Raw genomic sequence first — 23,754 nt, forward strand, 5'->3', positions numbered from 1 at the left:
AGGTGACATAGCTATATCACATAAAATTCTCACATAAATCATATAATGTGAATATTATTAACCTCAAGAGAACATTAAAATTCAGAAAGACTATGCAACCTGTCAAAGACCACATAGTCAGAATGCTACCCTGAGTCTGTCTAACTCCAGAACTTGTGTTTTTTGCTACTGAACAGCACTTTCTTCACATTCTGCTCTTCTAATAACAAGACAGACAACAAACGTGTAAGCCGCTTAGTTTCTAGTGTCTCTGTTTTCTTACATGCACATGTGGAAGTTGGTTTGAATAGTTTCTCGGGTTTTGGACATTTGCCACATTAACTGTTGTTTTACCAACACATGGCACTGTTGTATAGTTATGATTTATACTTGTTGGTTTCCTGTAGTTATTTACCTGGGGCTGTTCTATGAACGGTGGTCTACTCCCTGCAGAATAGGGATTTTTTTCAACTTGGAAGAAATAGATACTCTTCAAAGACAGACTGAAGGCTTACTTTGCCATTCTGAGAAGGATATTGATTGATTAAAACCCTTGAGAAAAATTTAATTCTAAAAGACCCCACCATATGAGAGATTTGGGGGTATTTTTCCTTCCTATTAATACAGTATCTGTCATGGGGCCCTCAGGTGACAAGTGCATGGTAATACTATTCAAAATATCCTCAGAGAATATACATTTACTAGTAAACCTAAAGGATCAGAGAGCAAGTAAGAACCAGCAGGAGAAAGTTCTTCATTCTACAAAGCCAAGTGACAAAATCACCTGAGGGCAAATGGCATAGAAAGGACCAGGACTGCAGTCACACTTCCCATTGAGCTCACCCCAGTAATTCTCAGGTTGGTTTCTGATTAAGAGAATTAAAGAGTTACAAGTGACTCTTTTTTTAGTTTCTATAATACTCTTCCTTCAAAAGAATCATGATGCATAAAATTCACATTTAAGGATGAAATCACCTGTCTCTTATCTTTGGAAGATGTGAGATCATTACTTAACCCTTACCAAAAAAGCAAGTAGTTCTTGAAATATTTTCCAAAGAACACTTGGAGGCTTTTTGACTGATGCCGCACTGTGGTATTTTCCTCACCACCAACCTCTATGGAGAAGATTTGCCTCTTATCTGTTTTTACATGTATGTTTCCTTTCTCTTTCCTCCTTCTTCATACACAGATATGACTTTCATTTCTTTAAACAGCCAGTGTCCTTGAAACTGCAGTTAAGAGTTTACTTTTACGGTGCTTCCTTCAGTCCACCAGTTAGTAGTTTTTCTGTTGTTTTTTAATGCCAAGCAAAATTCAAAGAGGACCCAATGACCGCATCTTGCCCAATCTATTTTTCTATCTACCTTATTTCTGGAGTGATCTAGTTAACATTAAATTAATAAATGGTAGGAATGATGAAGTAATAAGACCATGATAAAAAATGTATGATGTCATATCTGCTAGAAACTCAAAATTTGAATAACTAGAAATTGGAAGCTAATGATCAGTAATTGTTGAAATATTCCAAGGAGTTATCAGGTCCTTTTTTCCTTTATGTTGGACACATATGAAACTTTTTTTTTCTTCAAAAGGAGGATACCCTTGTGGTAAGGAGAGACTAAGGTACCTGAATGAGAAAGACACTAGAAAGTCAGTGAGAGATAGGAGTGGCTAGTCCTGATACCCTGTTGCCCATGAGGACAGACCATCCCTAGAAGAGAAAAGGTAATATGGACTTGAGAAATCAATTTGGCTTAAATATAACTTGTCTTCAGTCATTATTTATGAATGTAGTTATTTCATTGGTACTGGTGTTTGTTGGTGCTTGTTGTGTTTTTGTATTTTTGTTTGTGAGCAGAGGAGGCGTTAGCAAGCAGTGTTTCAGAACCTGCCCGAAGATAAGGCTCACTAAGACCACTGTGCAAATGCAGATTATCAGAATTGTTTCTACTCTTCATTATACCTGAGGTCAAGCTTGGGAATGTGTATTTTTACCAAGTGTTTCTGTTCTTTTTCAATACTGGACAACACTATGGGAAAATGTCTACTTGCTTAATTATGTGCTGATTGTTGTGTTCAAAATACGGTTTTGTAGTGATGTTCTTTGTGGCTTCCTACTATTGGGGGTCACACCCCTATTTTGGGAGGCTTCAAACTGTATTTAGACAGAGCTCATTGATTGTGGGGTGGACCGACTATGAATATCCTCAACCAGATATTAGATGAAGTGATTGACCTCTGTAGGAAAGACAATCAGACTTGAGTAGACTCTGTAAAAGAAATATCATTTGTCCTTTATGCTTTGTCCTTGTCTCTTATTAAAAACTTGTCCTTTAATCTTAAAAGTTGTTGAAGGAATTCTGATTTGCCAGAGGTGAACTTTGCATTTCTTATTTCTCATTCCCTTATCCTTATGTTCAGCCCTTTCACTAATGATGCCCTCTGTTTTGTAAATTATCTTTGCAGTTTCTGTGTTCAGTACACAGCATAGAGCAAATGCACTCTATTACCTAGTTTATGTTTAGTACCAATTTGAAGTGATATTTTAAATGTACATGACATTCATCAGTTTTCATTATTTACTAAGATAATGTTCTCAATTTCCCCTACTTAGTTTTCATTTTCTAACACTTGAAAAAATAACGTTAATAACTGACCAACAAGTTTCTGATTCAGCTTCTTTTTCTCTCAAAACATTTTTCTGAGATTTGCTAGTTCTGTTGCTCATCAGAAAGATACACACAAAAATTGCCTCTGTGTCTGTGGATATTATAAATCTAAGTAGTTGTCCATGAAAGCTTAGTGTACTTGGCTGTCTAATTTATTAATTTGAGCTAGGGATGAGAAAGTATAAAAGAGAAAAATGTGCCTGTCTTTCCAAGATGATCTACAGAGATGAAATGCAAAAAATAAGAGGTAGGTTAGATCTAAATTGATCGAAAAGATATAGGTGATATCTAAATCTTTTTAAATCTTTCACACAGAGAATATTCTCCACTTAACGATTTTATGTGGCTGAGTTAAATATGACATATGTTTGGTTGGTTTTTTTTTTAATATAAATGAATGTTAGTTTCATCAGAATAGAAGGGGAGAACTTCTGAAGAACCATTATTAAATACAGTAAATATTGTTATGGTTCATACATTTCTGCTTTGACATATTTTTGTTTCAGTGTCATAAAATTGGGGATTAATTTCAGGCTTATCATTTTATGTTTCTTTTTATCGAACTTATTTTGGTGGAAAAAATATATATAGTTTTTTAGTACAGTTCTATAATACATCACTTGCATATTGTACTTGTGCACCACTGTGCATTCATCCCAAAGTCAAAGTCACCATCCAAAGTCAACTCTCTTTCCATCACCATTTAGCCCCCCTTTATCCTCTTCTACCTCCGCCTATAGCCCTCTCCTCTTATAATCACCACACTGTTGTCTGTCTATGAGGATTTAACCACAGCTGAACGAGTGGAGACAGCTGGGACTTGACATGTATAAACTATGTTGAGAGAGCAAACCTAGTAAACACACTGTGTCAATGTGACCATCTTAAATCTCTCTAGTGAAGAGATGTGGACTGAGGCAAACCACATGTTTTCTGGCAAAGAAACTATGAGGTGACAGCCAGTACTTTCTAAGGGTTCCTGACAAAGAAATACTGATTTGGAAATTAGGAATATTCTACCCCAGTTAAAGGGGCTCTGAAAATCAAGGGAGGGCCCACGCTGCCCAGTGTGGGCCCTCCCTTGATGTTTACAGCCCATTTTGTGTGTGTGATCACGTTAGAACTCAGTGTCTTTGTTTCAAAAAGTGAGAATCTGCGTTAAATGCTCTGCAGGATCCTTCCAAGTGACTGAATTTCTAGACTAATTCTTATGTTTTCCTCACACCTGCTTTGGGTTTTAACATATCTGTTATTGGAGATGCTTAAATTGATGACCAGCTGAGTTCCTTTTAGCACTGCCTCGTATCAAGGTTTCTAACCCACTTAATAAAAAATATTTTAAAGCTGGCATAGAAAACTGCTAGCTTTAAAGGCGCCTGGTCTATTTTTTCCATAACCGAAAAATAAACTGTAATCTTTCCAAATGCATGATACTTCTAGGCTTCCTAGGTAATATTTGTCAAAGAAGTGGACATGAGTTGTAAATATCGTCAATACTAAATCTGTTGTCACCAAAATTAGACTGACCGTGTACTTAAGAATTTTCAAAACAACAGAACTAAGTGCTATATTTTGGAATGAGATTAGCCAGTGGGCTGTGGTCCATTGGAAAGAGGTGATCCCTTGGTGGTTAAGACAAAGAAAATCAAATCCTTAGCCAGAAACCATTAGCAACTGATACAGTGTCAAATGAGCAGGCAGCCTTCCAGCAGCATGAGAGCTTTTTAAGTGTGTGAGTTACAATTACCTCTTGTTCTCAGATCAACAGATGTATTTCAGAACGTTTATTTTAAAGTGTTTTTCATATATTAGTTTACTTGGTATGTCAGGATTCTTTTTTTTTTTCTTTATTGATTGATGTATTACATATGTGTCCTTATCCCTCCAGTGCCCCCCACACACACTCATGCCCTCCCCCCCTAGTATCTGTATCCACTGGTGAGGCTTATATGCATGCATACAAGTCCTTTGGTTGATCTCTCCCTCTTCCCCCCACCCTCCCCTTCCTTCCCTCTGAGGTTTGAGCATCTGATTGATGCTTCTCTGTCTCTGGATCTGTTTTTTGTTCATCAGTTTATGTTGTTCATTATTTTCCACAAATGAGTGAGGTCATGTGATATTTATCTTTCTCTGACTGGCTTATTTCGCTTAAAAGCACTGGGGATCTGCACAAAAAATCATTTAATCTTAATAGGATGAAATCGGTGAGTCATAGTGAAAACTTATGCACTTAAATTTAAGCATGTTTGTTATAGTACCATAATAGTTATATATAATTTATTAAATATCTTGAAAGTCTTTAATCAGATAAATTTTCAGGGGCTGAAATGCTTATGTCCTGAGTGTTAGAATCTACTGTAGTTTGGAGACCCCTGAGAAAAGAAGGTGAAGCATCTTTGAAATTACTAGATAAGTCTCTGTATAGAACAGATTTATTGCAAGTATCTTTTTTAATCTTCACCCAAGGATATGTTTTTATTGATTTTTAGAGAGCAAGGGAAGAGAGAGAAACAAGGAATTTAATACACCTCATCCTATATAATAGAGGAATATGCTAATTATCCATTATACCATGAGGCATAACGACCAGATCATGGACCTGCAGGAGGGTGGGGCATCGAACTACAAGTGGGTGGTGGAGAGCTACAGGAGAGGGCAGGGCAGTAAGCTGTGAGGAGATAGCAGCAGGGCAGCTACAGAAGGGCAGGGCAGTGAGCTACAGGAGGGCTGCAGCGACTTACTGGCGCACGTATTCATGCATAGGGCTACTAGTATTCAATAATATCCCATATACACCTCAACGGGAGGTGGAACCCACAACTTAGTTGTATGCCCTGACCAGGAATTGAACCTGTAACCTTTTTGGTATATGGGACAATGCTCCATCCAACTGAACCACCCAGGCAGGGCCCAAGCAAATAATTCATAGAACTTCTTTTGTAATGTGGAGTAAATTAGGGGCATCATCTAACATAAGAATGCATGATGTTGGGGAAATGTCTTTGTAATTAAATTGCTTGCTGCAAGGGTGAGCAGGTCCCAGCACTCAGAGGAAGAGGTGCTGGATCATTGGATTTAGTGGAATAGGTTGTACTCAGAAACGACCTTCACAAAGAACTTTAAATGATGATTATGATTGCTGAAGAGCTCCAAGCAGGAAGAGTTGTTAATTTTGGAAAAATTCACTCAATGATGCTTTTTTACTTCCCTCTGCTGCTTCACACAAGACTAATTGTTTCTTAAAATATGTTAAATTTGCTACCAAACTCATACATAGTGGAACGATCACTATTTCACAGTGACTTGGAAAGTGCCCTCACTTATTGAACTTCTGTCCTTAAATCAGAGCTCCTTTAGAAACCTTAATCTGAATAATTAAATGATTAAATTACAAATTAAATTACATACAGATATCTGGGATGGAAGTTAATTTTGGTGTTTGTTTGTTTTTTCATTTAAATTCCTTCTAATGATTTTTAAATTCAGTGCTCACCATTCTTTATGTGCAAATTATATGTTAATGACTCTCTTCAAATATTAAACCTGCCAGTGTTAGTGGATGCTGTAATTGGCCAAGGCATTGGGGCCAAGGTGTTTAAACACTGCTGGGAGTGTTGGCAGCTGGTGGCTCTAAAGCTGTATCCCTTCTGGTGAATTGCCTTTGCTTAAAGGGAGCTGCCTCATCCCCATGGCAACCCACATCCAATGACTGGTCAGTGAAAGGGATACAAAAGCCCAGCCCCCTCGCCTCAATTTGGGACAATTCTGAGAAGCCATCTCAGCTCCAGAGTTCAGTATTTTCCTCCACCCCATCCTCCTTTCCACTTTAGCTGTGTTTTTCCCCAGTGCTCCCCCACTGAACTTTCTGCTCATATCTCCATTCAAGAGTCTGTCCCCAGGAAACCCAACCTAAGATACACTAAGCCATAGCTTGTCACCTGCAAGAGCCATTCTTCACAGTTCCCATCATGTCAAATTCATGGCCGGCAGGCTACATGCCTTTGACAGGCTTGGTTCAAGTTACCCTGTTTCCCCGAAAATAAGACAGTGTCTTATATTAATTTTTTCTCCCAAAGTTGCGCTAGGTCTTATTTTTGGAGGATGTCTTATTTTCGGGGAAACACAGTAGTATAATTGTAGCTTGTTTGACCAACCAGGATAGCCAACATTGAGAACTAGCAAACAATTTCACCTGAGTGTTTATAATGCAGATGAATTACTTTTTCTCATGCCTCAGACTTTGCACCTTATACAGTTTTTTCCCAGCTATCTAAAGTAGAGTATTCCTGTGAAACCTTTGTAAACCAAAATGGCATAAGGACAGAAAAGCAATTATCAGACCTGGGTAATTGAGTCTGGATCATTTTTAGTGTTCCCAAACTCAAACAAAACTACCAAACCATATCAACAACACATTAAAGCCAAGATAGCATTAATATATTGTTAGAACAGAAATATTGTAGAAATACACAGCCTGTAATAAAGTAGAAATAATATATTTATAGCATCGTTTCACTTAGCAGAATTGGGAAGACAGCACATTGGAAGGCTGAGAGGTGGTGATGTTGGGTGGACTCATCAGAGGTTGGGGTAGTAGGAGCTACAGGAGAGTGGGGTATAAGAAAAGAGAAAGGAGTTATCTCTTGACATCTTGTCCTCTGAATTCATCAGGGCAGGCAGGTCACTAATTTCTACACCTTCTATGCCTGCCTGCCTCAGTGTCCAACATTGACATCTGTTGTTTACTAAGACTGATGGGAAGCCTTGAGATAGGACAGTAAGCTTGACTGCTTAGCCTCATGCATTTTTCTGTTACACAATGTTGGTAGGCATGCAAAACATTCTGCAAACCTGCTCTAATCCTATGTGCCCTTTTGAAAGTCATACTTTCCTGCATGGATGGCAGCACTGTCCATCATAGCAAAAATCTTACGCCCGTGCTTCATGTTCAGTCCTGGACAACTTCACTTTTGGCCCCTCTGCTCTTGTGCTTGGTTTCTCTTTCTGTACTTTCCTCTTATGATTGCATCAGTTTGCCTGCCAGTCCTTAGCCATGAGCTGGTCATAAAATAGTTCTTTTGGTGTGTGAAATTGATAGATTACTCAGTAATTACAAGTAAATTCATTACATTTAAATGTTTAATACTCACCAAGAAAGGAAGCCACAAGTTGATAACTTTTAAAGGAATTTAGGGTTTTGTAATTTCATGATGTTAGAAGCATTCTATAGGTATGCAGTGGCCCTACAAGATTGCTTCTATTTCTTCATGAAGGATGAGAAAGCTGCACTGAGAGTGGAGGAGGAAAAGGAGAAATGTCAGAAGTTTGAGGAGAGGAAAGCAAATTAGAAATTGTCACTGGGGTTTGTCCTCCCAACACAAAAGTAGATATAACCTCTGTCAACCACCTAAATTAAGCAATTTAATGCTAAAAATTTTAAATTATAGACAAATATCCAAAATGCACCACACATTTGAAAAGTAGCATATAATAAGATTCTAGGGCCAGATTATCTGGATTTGGATCTAACTAAACTGTGTGATTGTGGGCAAGTAATGACACTCTGCCTCTGTGTCTTCATTTGTTTTATAGAAACAGTAATAGAACCTACCTTAAGATGAATTTTAAATGTTAAATGATCAGTATATATAAATGCTTACAATAGGACCTGATACACAGTAAGTGTTAGCAATAAATACTTAAGGGAAATCAACAGCATGCAAAATTAAAGCTAAAATGAATAAATGACCCCAATGACAAAATAAAAAAAAAACTCTTAGAAATTAGAATTTAATATTATTAAATATTTTCACAGAATATTAAGAAGCTACTACAGTCATAAAACACAAATATGAAATAGGAACAATTTGTCAATAAATGCCAGAAAGCATAGCAGCAACCCAGTCATCCGTGGCCACTCTTTGATGGAAAGGATCAGGAGGCAGAAGGAGTATAAGTGGAGTTGAAAAAGAGAAGGTGGATGTCCCTCCATATTTCTGGTAGAAAGGCTGTATCAGCATTTGCTCTTCTACTTCTGCCTTTGAGTAACCCAGTTTCCCATTGTCTGCATTTGTTCATAGAAGGAAGTTAAATAGAACTCTGCAAAAGAGCATACTTAGTACTTGTGCTACCTGAACAAAAAGCATATGTGAATGTTTATAAATTGTGATCATTATTTTCTCCCATCATCAGTTTGGTTTGTCTTTTATAGCATGGGAATAAAGCAGTTTTGCAGAACAATTCAGAAAGTTGGGAAATGCCGGGCATGAAAAATGATTTTTTATTTTTGCATAGAGATACCTTCAGAAGCTATTTATATCCAGCAACTGTATGTCTTATGATTATTTTTTTTATAGCAAAGCCTCAACAGCTTTCTGCATAAAACTTGGGTAAGTCTTTTGCTACTTGTATTTAGATACTTGTATTTAGAGAGATCCTAAGAGAACATGCAAAAACCTTGTAAAGATAGTCATTTTTTAAGTTTATGTTTAATTTTGTAAAAAGTTAAGTTGATATCTTTTCACAGAGTAGCTGGACATAGCAACATTGTTGTTGCAATATCAATTAAGTTCTCTGAAAATCTTAACGAGTGGAGTGCTCAGCTAGGGGAAACACCCAGCAGGATATGTTAGTTAGTGACTGAATCATTCTTTAAAATGGTTTATGTGATAATTAAGCAAATGAATATTCAAATTGCCCAAATTTGAATTCTTAGCTTGCCATTAACATAAAAAGAAAAGGTATTAAGACAAACTAAAAAGAAAAGGTATTAAGACAAACTAAGAAAAAAAATAAGAAAATCAACTTAAATGTCGACTAGCATCCAAAATACTTATAAATTATATAATGATGAAATAGAAAACCAAGACATAAATAGAGACTATGTCTGCTATGATGAAAATATAACTGCAGTTACATGCTTAGCATGGACCAGGTGCTTTGTTGGATGTGTTGTTCCATGGATTACTCATCACAGACCTATTTCTATGTAATTTGTTTCTTATGGCCACTATCTGCAGTTTATAGAAGGGGAAGTTCCAGTTTAGTTTAAACTGGCAGCATAGGAAGATCCTCTTTCCACAGAATCTACAGCTATAGGTTTCCTCTGTGGGGAGAACCTAGCTGAGAGAGTCCTACAACCTGGGTGAGTGAATATGGGTGAGGGAAACACAAGAGAGGCGGAGGGACAATCACACCATGAACCCCATCCCCCCCAGTGTGGCGAACCACGTGGGAGGAAATTCGCAACCCAGAGCTTTTCCGTGAGGAGCAAAGGGTTTGAGCCTCACCTCTGGCACCCCAGCTTTTAAAACCTGCACCTGTGTATCGAGTCCCCAAAACATCTAGCTTTGAGAGCCATTGAGGCGTGCACAGGTCCCATGCAGAGGCACCCACTGAAAAGGGCCCGTTTTTTGTGTGAAAGAGACAGCCTGAGGGGGAGGCATCCAATTTAACACACATCTAGGGGCCCACTGAAAGGCTGAGGGGCAGCATCTCGGTCCTGTCCTGCCTCCCTCCTCAGTATCTCTCAGAAAGGAAATTGTGCCATTGACCTTAATTTTACGGCTGCTGCCTAGGGGGTCACCTGGCTCTGGTGGCCAGTGGTGTTTGAGGTTTCCTCAGGACTATTACAAAGGAAAAAAAAAGTTCTTAATTGGCTACTGCACAAGGGCATGCCCCCAGTATGTCTATGAAACAGGCCTATCATTCTTCATAGCTGTGGCCTGAGGGGCAGGTTTCTACTCAAACACACACCTAGGGGCTGACTACAATCCTCTCCAGAGATGGGGGAAACAAGCGGGTACCCTTTTCCCCACCCTCCCCCGGTCACCAGTGTCTCCGTGAAGGAGCCGGCACCCAGCTCTTGTCTGCCACCCAAGAACCAGTGTCTGGTGGAGCTTGTGTTCCTAGGTTCAATGGGATGATAGCAAAGAAACAGCTCTTCAGTGGCTGTCCCCGAGGTGGAAGTATAGGGGGAGCACACAGAAACACCCCTCTGCCAGTCTTCCCCTGAAAGGTACACTTGCAGATTTGAAAGCTGCTGCCCATGGGCATTGTTTCCAATTAGCCTGAATCCATGTGCTGACTGAGGTTTTTTGCTTTGGAACACTGACAGGTCTTGGGACACCCTCACCTGCTGGGAGCCACTACAGTAGGCTGTTTGGACAACCATGAAGGTTTGAGAGACAACCAAGAGCAGTGTCATGGTTGAACAGTCAGATTCATTCCTACATGAGGCCGCTCTCTCTGGTCTTGGAGAGGTGGCTATTTTACCTAACACATGGAAACTAACACAGAAAGTCAGGAACACGGAATAAACAAACAATATCTTCCAAAGGAAAGAATAGAGAAAACCTTTGAACAAAACTTAATAGCCATAAAGCTGCTCAAATTCATGAGATAACTAGATGAACAAAGTGAGAATTTAAACAAATAGAAAATATAAGTGCCAACTAGAAACCACAGAGCTGAAGAATACACTAAAGCTGTTTAACAGTGGACTTAGGTAAGTAGAAAAAAAAAGAAAAAAGAATCCGTAAACTTAAAAATAAGGCAGTGAAGCTCAACCAATTAGAGCGTCAAAAAAGAGGAGAGGTAGCTTAAGGACAACATAAAGTGGATCAACATTCAAATTATAGGAAGAAGAAAAGGGTAGAAAACTCTCTGAAGAAAAAATGGCTAAAAACTTCCTAGAGAAAGAAATGGAAATCCAACTCCAAAAAGCCCAGAGAGATCCGATGAGATAAATTAAAGTGACCTACACCAAGACATATTAACTAGTGTCAATAGTTAAAAGACATAGAATCTTAGAAGCGGCAAAGGAAAAAAAAGCCAAAAACTTGGATATCCAAGATAAAACAAGACCTGAAACCACAAAAGTCGTGGGAAAAAACAGGTAGAAAACTTAACATTATTCTTGGTGATGATATTTTGGAATTCATACCGAAAGCAGAGGCAAAAACAAACAAAAATTAATAAGTAGAACTACATTAATCTAAAGAACTTCACAGCAAAGAATCAGATAAGAAGCTAACCTATAGAATGGGGAAAAAATTGCAAATCATATATCTGACACTGGGTTGATACCCAAAATATATATAACAAACTTTTACAGCTCAACAGCAAACAAAGGAACAATCTAAATAAAAAATGGGCAAAGGATCTGAAAAAGTCATTTCTTCAGATACATGAAAAGATACTCAATATTCCTAAACATCATGGGAATGCAAGTGAAAACCAATGATATAGCACTATATATATATATATATATATATATATATATATATATATATATATATATAAATATAAATTAGAAAGATATATATAATATATATTATAATGATATATATAATGGAACAAACCATGGAACAAACCGAACGACCACTCAACCAGTTGTTATGACACCCACTGACCACCAGGGGGCAGATGTTTGATGCAGGAGCTGTTCCCTGGTAGTCAGTGAGCTCCCACAGTGGGAGTGCCACTTGGCAAATGAGGATGAATGGCTACTCCTACAGCAGGCAGATCCCTGCAGGTCACACCCCCCACCAGTGCAGGAATCCCGTGCACCAGGTCTCTAGTATATATATATAATGGCTGTTATAAAAAAAAAAGACAAGAAATAAGTGGTAGTGAGGGTGTGGAAAAAAAGGAACCCTTGTACACTGCTGGTTAGAATATATTTGGTACAGCCAGTATGGAAATGGTAATAGAGATTCCCTGATAAATTAAAAACAGAATTACCAGCTGATCTAGCAATTCCACTCTGAATATTTATCTGAAGGAAATGAAAACACTAAATAGAAAATAATATTGGTGCAACATTATTTATAATTGGTACAATATTATTTCCCATAACTATGGGAAAACTTTATCTATCCATGGAAATTAGTGTGGTGTATGTATTATTCAGTCAATACAAAAGAAAATCTTGTCATTTGCAACAATACTGGTACACCTTGAGGGCATTATCTTAAGTGAAAATGAAATAAATCAGACATAGAAAGGCAAATACTGCATGATCTCACCTATAGGTAGAATAAAAACAAAGCCACAGAGCCCAGCCTGTCGATACTGCTCCTACTACAGTGATTCACTGGATTGCCTTGAGAAGCCACTTACCCTATACAAGCTTCAATTGTTTGTTTTTTAACCTATAAAATAATAGTCATAATACATGCCTTGCTTATTCAGAGAATTAAATGACGTAACATGAATATACTTTGTAAATTGTAAAATGGATTACAGTTATTAATATGGTGTACACCTATTAAATAGGGATTCCCAAAAAGACTGCAACTTTAAAGGAAATCCTCAAGAACTATTCAGACCCACACACGTACACCTGGAGGCAAATATGGGGGCCACAGAGCCTGTTGAGGAAACTCTTGACTTTTTGAAAACATAATCCGGAAAGAAATGTGGGAGGGAAAAGGTCAGTGCACAATCAGAAATCAAAGCCATCCTCTGTTTGTTCAAGCTCTGCACTAACATTTTAATTCTAAAAATGTGCCAAATTATTTCCAGACTGACTTCTCACTGATTTTATATAGGTAATTTTGATAAAACCTGAAAATCTTTCACACCCTGGTTATTATATACTATGTAGCCAAAATTAACAGACTAGAAACACCCTCATTAGTGATTCACTATTTTTCCTCCTCTGATTCATATGGTTTTTCTTTTCCTTTTCTTTTTTTCTTTCCCCAGGATATATATCAGGGAATACTCTAAAAGTCTAATTCATGTATACTTCAGGGCTAAAAAGAGAACGCTAACATTATTAACTGAGGGTAGGAACAGATAATGTTAGCATCACCTTTGTCTATGAAGAACTGCTCCCAGAGAGAGAATTGAATTTCGATTACCTTCAATCATGTAATCCTTCCTTAATTATGGAAGAAACAGCATCTGAAAAAGAGAAAACATCAAGCGCTCAGAAATATAAAGTTACCATCTCTGAAGTCCACATGGCAAGTCTTGCTTACATATAAATAAACTAGTTGTTCAATGACGATGTGATCTTAAGTTACTAATATTCCCCCAAAACTGTAGCTTCTATAGATTCCTCAAAATTTACCCCAGATATATTTTATGCCAGCAATTTTCAACTGCTGTGCCGCCAGGATTTTTAAAACATGCAAAACCTGACTATTTAGTCGGGGCACTGACCTCTTTTTCCATAGATTATCAAATTAAACAATGACAACAGCCAACACAACAATAGCCATCCAATGTGAATGACTCTATTATTTTGTCAGATTGGCCAAAGTTATAATATTGTTTGGTGTGCCAGTGAATTTTAGTAATTAGCTATTGTGCACTATGAGGTGAAGAGGGTTGAAAATTGCTGCTTTAAGCGATTAAGCTCTTGAACGGTCCACCAGGACTTCAGCCAGACTGTTGGCTATTTGATTCCTCTCTACCTGGAGCTCCATCACCAAACACTGATGGCCCTCCTTCCTGGAGCCTGAGGCAGGGCCAGCCCTGGCATCTGTACAGACTATTAAGGCACCTACAGAGCACCGCTATTTGTGTACAAAGGAAGAGAAACACATTTAGGAAGTTGGCTAATGATCACCTCCACTGTCTGCTTGCTGCTCCCTATCCTCTTGGGTATTTTCTCTGTGTCTGTGATGCCCCTCTTCCCAGCATCTCTGCCTGCCTGTATTTTCTCCCTCTATTAAGCCAGCAGCAGATCCCATGAGCATCTGTTTGTCTTTGATAGGAACACCTTCACACAAAATGCCGCCTCTTTCAAAATTCCCCATTTGATGCCTTTGTGAGCCAATCTTTATCTGTAAAGTGAACGATTTTGTTTTCTGGTCAGAGTTGAAAGAGTTTCTGAGCTGGGCATTTCGAAGGGATAACTTTAAATGCCTTGAAGATAAACCTGCTTTCTATGTTAAGCTGCCTGAAGAAAATGAAAATTAGATCCTCAGGCCACTGTCTTCTTTTGTTTCTTTTTTCCCATCTCTTAAGTGTCATTCTCTTCCTATTCCTCTGCCCACACTGCCCAGCTGGACCGGACACAGGACCGGTTCTTATGGTGATCTCTCCCTCTCCACCACTAAGAGCAGAGAATCCAAATATATTTTAAAATATACAGTTATCCCTCAGCATCAACAGGGGATTAGTTTCAATCAGATACTAAAATCCACAGATGCTCAATTCCCCTATAAATAAAGTGGCTTAGAATTTGCATATAACTTACACATGCCATTTCTTACATGTTAAATCCTCTCTTAATTATAACACCTAATATAACGTAAGTGCTATATAAATAGTTATACCATATTGCTTAGGGAATAATGATAAGAAAAAAAGTCTGTACTTGTTCGGTTTGGGTGCAATCATTGTAGGCCCATCTTCATAGCACATGTCAGCAATTATATATATTCTTTCAAATGTTTTCAGCCTGTGATTGGTTGAATCTGTAGATGTGGAACCTAAGGATCTAGAACCTGCAGAATGAAGGGCCGCCAACTATATAAGGTCATACATTGCCTTAATGATGGAGACACATTCTAAGAAATGCATTGTTAGGCACTTTCATCATTGTGCAAATATTATAGGACAAGCCTACATGGGTTAGCTTACTGCACACCCGTGGCTCCTAGACTACTAGCCTGTACAGCATGTTACTGTACAAAACAGCACAAGATTAAGTCAAGCACAAAAGAAAATAGGGCCATCAAGAGATGTGGTAAACAGGAGAGCTAAGAAACTGCTGCCAGCATAAGACAACATATTGTTTTACAATAAACTTTTTTATAATAGTAGAAAGTACACTCTAAAATAACATTAAGCCCTAGCCAGTTTGGCTCAGTGAATAGAGCATCAGCCTGCAGATTGAAGGGTCCCAAGTTCAATTCTAGTCAAGGGCATGTGCCTGAGTTGTGGGCTCGATCCCCATTAGGGGGCATGCAGGAGGCAGCCAATCAATTATTCTCTCTCATCATTGATGTTTCTCTCTTCCTCTCCTTTTCTTTCTAAAATCAATAAAAACATACTTTTTTAAAAATAAAGTAAAATAATATAATAAATACATAAACCAATAACATAGTTTATTATTACTATCATGTATTATGCACTGTACCTCACTGTACATGCTATACTTTTATATGACTGGCAGCACAGCGGGTTTGTTTACACTAACATCACCACAATTACATGAATAATGCATTGTGCCATGACGTTATGGCATCACTAGATGAAAGGAATTTTTCAGTTCCATTATATTCTTACTAATGACCCAGTGCACCTGGTGCACAGATTCGTGCACATTGAAAGGAAATTAATTAGAAGATGGCTGGTGAGGCAGGACTGGGCAAGACGGGCCCGACACTACCTGGAGCTAACCTCCTGTGGTCCGCCTCTGGCCAGCTGCACCTGGGGTGATACCATGGCTTGAAATGTGTCTGCAGAGTGAGCAGGGTCCCTCTGGCAGGTGGGGTCCCTCGGCTTGGCCTACAGGAATTGGGCCAACACCGGCTCTCCAACATCCCCTGAGGGGTCCCGGAGTGCGAGAGGGCACTCTGCAAGGTTGCTGTCATACAGGGTGTGGGTGTGGAACCTAAACACAAGTGTGGAATAAGCCAGATTAGGGCCGACAGTGCCCCATCAACAATATAAGCTACAGCCAATAGTGGAATTGTGCAGCCCCACAAGGAATCAGACTCTCTGCTCTCTGGTTCGGGGTGAGTCACCTGAGAACTACAGCTGCTAAGTCACTGCAGCTTGGCAGCTCCTGCATTTAGTGTCTGCCCCCTGGTGTTCAGTACATGTCATATCAATCAGTCTTACAGACACTTAGCATACTAGTTTTTATATGTATAAAAGATAGATGGGACCACAATCCTATATGTAGTTGGTCATTGAGCAAAATGGTTATACAGTTCATGACTATTTTTAAAAAGACAGATAATAGACAAAGGAGCTCTAAGGCATCAGTAAGTGAGAATCAGTGTAACATAAAAGACCAAATATGACCAATTGTAATTCAAGAATACTTTCCTGAAATTAAAAAAGAGAGAGATTTGTACTACATATTGAAAGGACATACCTGGCAAAATATTCCCAGAATAGCCTTTACCTAAACATAGTCTAATAAAATTATTGATCTTTAAATTTAAAAAAAAATCCCTTTGGGCACCAAATTAAAAAAGAAAGAAAATAAGATTGTCATCAGACTTCAATGGCATTCTCTAGGTCAGAAGATAATGGGGTAACATTTGAGAAATACAAAGAAAACAAACACAAGCTAAGGATTTCATATGCATCACCACTGATCTTTAAATGTAATAGTCACAGTTTTTATGCACATGTAAGAACTGAGGGAGTATAGTTCCTATGAGCCTTCCCTAATTTACTGAAGAACAAGCTTCAGACAACCAAGATGAATGAAGAGATATCAATAAAACTGGTGGTAAACATTAACTACATATTTATTTGTATAACTTAGAATACCTGTAGGTTAAATGGAGAGGGTATAAAATCTAATGGCCATTTGCTTTATATACATTCAACTGAACTGTCTAAAAATGGAGGGAAGTCAATTAAAAAGAACAGGAGACAGAATAGGAATAGAATCAATTCTCTGATTTCTCAAAGGTATCAATGGGGAGTAAGTGGTACTACTATACTAGCAATAAGCTATTAGATAAAATACAATAGTAAAAAGGGGTTAAAGTAAATACACAGATATCCATAAATTCATAAATTATCCTATATAATAAAACCCTAATATGCAAATCTACCAAATAGTGGAATCACCGGCAGAAAAACCAGTCGCTATAATATTCACTGATCCCCAGGGGGCAGATGCTCAATACAGGAGCTGCCCCCAGCCCACAGGCACCAGGCTAGCCAAGGCAGGTGGCATCGGTGGCCCCAATTGCCCCATCAGTCAGCCCTGATTGCCAGCCAAGCCGAGGGACCCTACCCATACACAAATTTCATGCACCAGGCCTCTAGAATAATATAAATTAATATAAAGATATTAATAAAAATGCATTTGGAAGAGAAATGCATACCTAAGTATAAAAATATACACAAAAGAGAAAGCAAATAACCAGTGCTTTTCAAATGATCTATAATGAAGGGAACAGTTGTTTTCCACAAAATCACATGCTTGGACTTTATAGCAATGACAAATTGCCTAAACATTTCTAAATGTTTCTTTTTCTACTTTCTGTACATATATATGGGAAAATATGTAACATAAATATAACAATAGTGATGTCTGTTAAATTAATTAAACAAGGAGGCCATTAGACTGAGATGGCTCCAGTGCCATAGCAGCCTATATAAACACACCAAAATCTAAGCCTGTAAATGCCTCAAGGCTACAAAACTGAAACCTAAGGGCAACCATTCACAACCAACCAACTAGGCTTTAAGCTGTACTCAATCATTTCCCTGCTTTGCTTCCACCTTTTTCTGTAAAAGTCTCTCCCCATGCTCCTAATGGTGGAGTGCTCCTACCCACTTCCAGTCGAGCTCTGCCCAATTAGAATCCACCCTTCTTCTACTTTATCTGGACTACAAAGCCATTCACATAACTTATTGCAGTATATTCTTACAATTGTACTGTTTTATTAGTTATTGTTAATTTTTTATGATGCCTAATTTATAAATGAAACTTTGTCATAGATATGCATGCATAGGAAAAAACATATAGTATATATGATTCAGTATTATCTGCAGTTTCAGGTGTCCACTGTGGGTCTTAGAACTTATCCTCGAATGGGTAAGGGGGGCTACAATATTATAATGTATAATTATTATATATTTTACATATGTGTACTTTTCTCCACTTGGAATAATATGTATATAACTAGAGGCTTGGTGCACAAAATTCATGCATGGGGGGAGATTGTCCCTCAGCCCAGCCTGCACCCTCTCCAACCTAGAACCCATCGGGGGATGTCCAACTGCTGGTTTAGGCCCAATCCAACCGCAGTCACAGGCCCTGGAAACCAGGGGTGGCTTCACCCAGGCCAGCCGCAGGCGCTTGGGACCCCAGGCTGCTTCGCCAGGGCCTGACTTTGTCAGGAAGGAGAGCCAGAAGGTCATCTGGAAGATATCTGTTCTAATTAGCATATTACCCTTTTATTAGTATAGATTCTTTTTGGTGGAGAAAAGTCTACAAATTATGCTATCATTTACCTAATAAAAAGGAAGAAAAAATACATGAGATATATATATGTGTAAATTTTATCTATAATAATAAAAGCGTAATATGCTAATTAGACCAAACGTCCTTCTGGATGAAGCCGAGGCTGCAAGGGAAGCCCAGGTCGCAGGTGCCTGCCAGTGGCCAGAGGGAAGGAAGGCCTACTCTTGCTCAAATTTCATGTATCAGGCCTCTAGTATATTTATAAATAAGTATATGTTAACATATTAATGAAAGGATATCATAGCAATAAAAATAACAGTTACCTAAAGATAGAGGGAAAAAATAGAAGGGGAAATATCTAAAATCAAATAAAACTTTACATAATTATAAAACCAAATTAAATTTAAAAGACAGCAATCCCTGAACATCAAAAGCAGATTGAAACAACTGAGCCTGTATATCCAGTAGGTGGCACAACAACACTAAGTCCAAGGGACTTTAAAACAGGTTTGGATCTTGTTCTAAGTAGAATGTTATCATAACGACAAAAACACTGTAAAGAAGCTTAAATTGGTTTTTAAATCATTTTGCTGGGGAGGATCTTAATATTTATTCTGAAACTGTTAAATATTTATTGCTATATATATAGCAAATGAGCAATTACAATCATGTCATTAAAAACCTGAATATTTAGCCGAAACCAGTTTGGCTCAGTGGTAGAGCATCAGTCTGCAGACTGAAAGGTCCCAGGTTCGATTCCGGTCAGGGACATGTACCTTGGTTGCGGGCACATCCCCAGTAGGGGGTGTGCAAGAGGCAGCTGGTCGATGTTTCTCTCTCATCGACATTTCTACAATAGCTCTTTATCTCTTTCCCTTCCTCTCTGTAAAAAATCAATAAAATATACTTTAAAAAAAACTGAATATTTAACAGAGAAAAAAAAACACATGATAAAAAAATCTTGTTGAATCTGAATAGGAAATATTATTTCATAGTTCATATTTTATAAAACTAAATGATTCCTAGCTTTGTCCTCTGAATAGACTGAGAAACAGTGCTGACATAATGGTCTTCACATACCATTTTCCACTAAAAGGGATCAAGGATCCCTTGAAGAAATAGCTGATCACAGGTATGTGGTAGGAAATGTACTAGTTGATCCCAGGCTGTCAAAGGGCGCTTCCATGATATCAGAGTGCTGACATCAAGTTGAAGATGCTCCCAGTGACCAAAGACAAGAAAAGTCTAATAATGTTAAATAGAGCAACTGCAATGGATTGAAACACATCAAATGTGTTCAAGTTTGTGAATTTCTAAAAAGACTGAAAAAAATAATATCGGTCGTCCTTGAAAACGTGTGGAAGCCAAAATCATTACTTTACAAACTAGCAACTAAAGGAGCAGATCAGCATTTATTCTGCCTTTCCTACACAGACTATTCCCAAGCAGATGCATAGTTGATGAGATGTTTCTTCTTGTATTAGTATTCCACTAATTAAAGAAAGAAAATTTAAAATTTCAATATCACCGTTTTACAAACTTTAATGAATTATTAGATCGAGACAATGGTAATCAATGACTGGCAATATCACACACAAAAAGCCACCAGGTATGCTTCTGGATGGAAGTGGCCTATATAAACACACCAAAATCTAAGCCTGTAAATGCCTCCTTTAAGATATTTTGCCAGTAACTGAATCTTAATCTGACAACATCCCTAGGTCTCTGCTATTCAATACTAGCCATATGTGGTTACGGAGCAGTTGAAATATGGATAGGCCAGATTGATAAGTGCCATGCGTGTACTATGCCCATTGAACTGCAAAATTGTATGGCTGGACTGGCATGGCTCAGTAGTTGAGCATCAACCTGTGAACCAGGAGGTCAGCGGTTGGATTCCCAATCAGGGCACATGCTTGGGTTGCAGGCTCTGTCCCCAGTGGGAGGCATGCAGGAGATAGCCAATCAATGATTCTCTCTCATCATTGATCTTTCTTTCCCTTTCCTTTATTCCCTAAAATCAATTAAAAAAAATTTTTTAATGTAGTATGAAAAAAAGTAATCTATCAAAGTCTGGATATATTGGATTAAAATTACATTATTAAGCTAATTTAAACTATTTTCCTTATTTAAATGCCTTATAAATTCTTATATTTATGGCTAATATTATATTTCTATTTGGACAGGACTGCTCTAATTGTAACTACAACTTACAGAAAATACCTTCGACCAAGGAACATTTGAATTGACACTAGAAGAATGGAAACAGCAAAATCCAGGCTTTCAGAAGCACTGAAATTCATATTTCTAATCCATTTCTAAGAGTCAAAGTTAGTAGAAACATGTGCTTTAGCCTTATAATTCATGTTTAAAGTAGTCTTAGATATTAATATCTATTAAATTATGGTTTGATATTCAGTTTTACTTTCACTGTTGCTCATAAAAAATAAGTACCTTTAAACACATATCTTGCATTGCCTAAAATAATTTATCACTATTGGTATGTAAACTGATGTAAAATACTATAATATAATTTACCCATCCTGAAGTGTTCAGTTTTTAAATATAAACGTTTTTTAAATCTTCTCTATTCTCTATCCATCTATTTTCCCAAATTAGAGATAAAATTAATAAATTATTATAAAATGTCAGAAATTTTAAAAGTTAGGTATTGGATTAAGTTTACTAAGACTTTACTTTGAATATGATCTTTCTTAGCTAACTAACATAGCAGGCACCCAAAATATTAGGTAATTTGTTTCTCACTTCATTAAGTCAGAAATTATATAATGGTTTCTACTTCTTTGTTTATTCATTATAAAAAACGTTTCGAGATTAGCATGCTCTAATATTTTATCATGACAAAAAAATTTTAATTCACAGAAAAATATCTTACACTCCCATATAGTCACACACTGGGTATATATATTGAAAATAAATCTTGTAATTTTTTTCTTTACTCATAGTGCACTAAAGCAAGAGAACGCTAGGGGGCAGTGTTGTCAGCACAAAGATCTCATGGGGATTGGAAAGGAGGACAGCTCAAATCAATCAACTGCTAATTTGGTAGAATAACGACAAAGAATTTGTTTAACCTTCCTTTTCTGAAGAGGAGCTTTGCTGAGACCCTGAGTCTTTTAGCTTGGTGACATCCTCAATTTAATTCAGTTGAATTCTTATTTAACAAAAATATATTAATTGATTAGCCCTATGGCTTCTTGGCCTTTCAACTAAGATCAAGTATAGTTATTAACCTATAATGTCACTCACTACCCACAAAAAGAATAGGGCCAAAACTCAAGGTCAATGCTAAAAAATCAAAAGCTATGAAACCTTTTTACATTTTATAAAATTATATGTTTGGGGTTTTTTTTTTATATTGCAAGGGCATAAATTCTTGTGAGCATTGACTTTATGGTACATTTTGGAAAGTAATGGCATAGTATATAGATGGTTAATATATGACAGTAAGGTAAGCATTTACATGTCAGATAAGAACAAACAGGCTGCTAAGTTCCAATCCTATATAACAAAAGGTTAATATATAAATTGTCCCCTTGACCAAGAATTTAATGGGGTGGGGGGAAGGTAGGGGGAGGCTGGTGGGCCAACTGCCCATGGCCCCTCTCCTCAACTGGCCCTGCCCCTGGCCAGACCCCACCTGTGTATGAATTCCTTCACCAGACCTCTAGTATTTTTAATTTTCTAATATCAAGCAACATACATTTTCTTTTAGAGTATTAGAATCTATGAGTATTTTATGAACTATACTCTGAATTGTAGGTTTAAACTACTTAAATTTAAAAAAAATAATTCTAAGGAGTTTACATAATTTAGTTTTGAACAATTCTTGAAAGTCTATTTGGAATACATAATTTAGCAGCAGGTGAGTCAAGTGATTATAAAAGTACATAATTAATATAATTAATCCTAGTTGATTCTGACTCATTTCTTCAGATCTTTTTGGCTTTGAAATTATAGTTGGAATTTCTGTTTGTCTTGATGTTTGAATAAACAATAAATGATTCACCTTCCTCCATAAAGTGGCAATCATAAAAAATTAAAAACAGAACTTCCATTTGACCCAGGGATCCCACTTCTGGGAATATATCCTAAAATCCCTAAAACTCCAATCAGAAAGAATATATGCATCACTATGTTCATGGCAGTGTTATTTACAATAGCAAAGAGAGAATCTGAAAAGCAGCAAGAGAAATGCAGTGGAAGAGGAGGAGGAGGAGGAGGAGAAGAAACAAATCTGAAAAAAATGGCAATTATTATATAATAAAGAGGTAATATGCAAATAGATCATCATGCTCTACACAAGATAGCCACCCCATGTGGTCACAAGATGACCAGCAGGGGAGGGCAGTTGTGGGCAATCAGGCCAGCAGGGAAGGATAACCAGTCCAGCAGGGAAAGGCAGTTGGGGCAACCAGGCCTTCAGGGAGGGCAGTTGGGGATGATTGGGCCAGCCAAAGAGGGCAGTTAGGGGCAATCGAGCCGGCAGGGGAGCAGTTAGGCATAGATCAGGCTGGCAGGGGAGTGGTTAGCAGGTGATCAAGCTGGTAAGCTCCTTTGGAGGGAACTCTGGAGCACTGTCTGAAAACTAAGAGAAGGCACCCCACCTTCAACAGATGAGGAAAGTTAATCCAAGAGAGGTTAATACCCCCATTCTCAAAGCTAGCATGTTCAGAATGCTTTCCAGAAAATTACTAATACCTACTGTGCCTGGAAACATGATGCTGTTGATCCTATGGTGTCAGGCATTAACTCTTCAGTTGCTAAATTACAGGGCTCTTTTGTGGAAGGCAGGAAGGCGGGGAGCCAGGGGCTCAGGACAATAGTATAGAAGTGTTTGAGATGTCCTCTAGAAAAACATCATATCTGATTAGAACCCTGCTGAGAACAGCTATCCTATAAATGGAAACTGGAGAACTCTATTTCCTCTCACTTTGTCTTTTTAGAAATTAAAGTTCTGTTCTC

At 37.8% G+C, this 23,754-nt stretch overlaps 1 protein-coding gene across 5 annotated transcripts in view; it reads left to right on the forward strand.

Annotated features, from left to right (window-relative positions):
• The window catches only part of DLGAP1 (DLG associated protein 1), a 572,027-nt gene that overhangs the window by 236,588 nt on the left and 311,685 nt on the right, over window positions 1-23,754 (forward strand). The window lies entirely within an intron of this gene.

This window comes from Pipistrellus kuhlii, unplaced genomic scaffold (genome assembly GCF_014108245.1).
Source record: "Pipistrellus kuhlii isolate mPipKuh1 unplaced genomic scaffold, mPipKuh1.p scaffold_m20_p_6, whole genome shotgun sequence".
Taxonomy (NCBI): Eukaryota; Metazoa; Chordata; class Mammalia; order Chiroptera; family Vespertilionidae; genus Pipistrellus; species Pipistrellus kuhlii.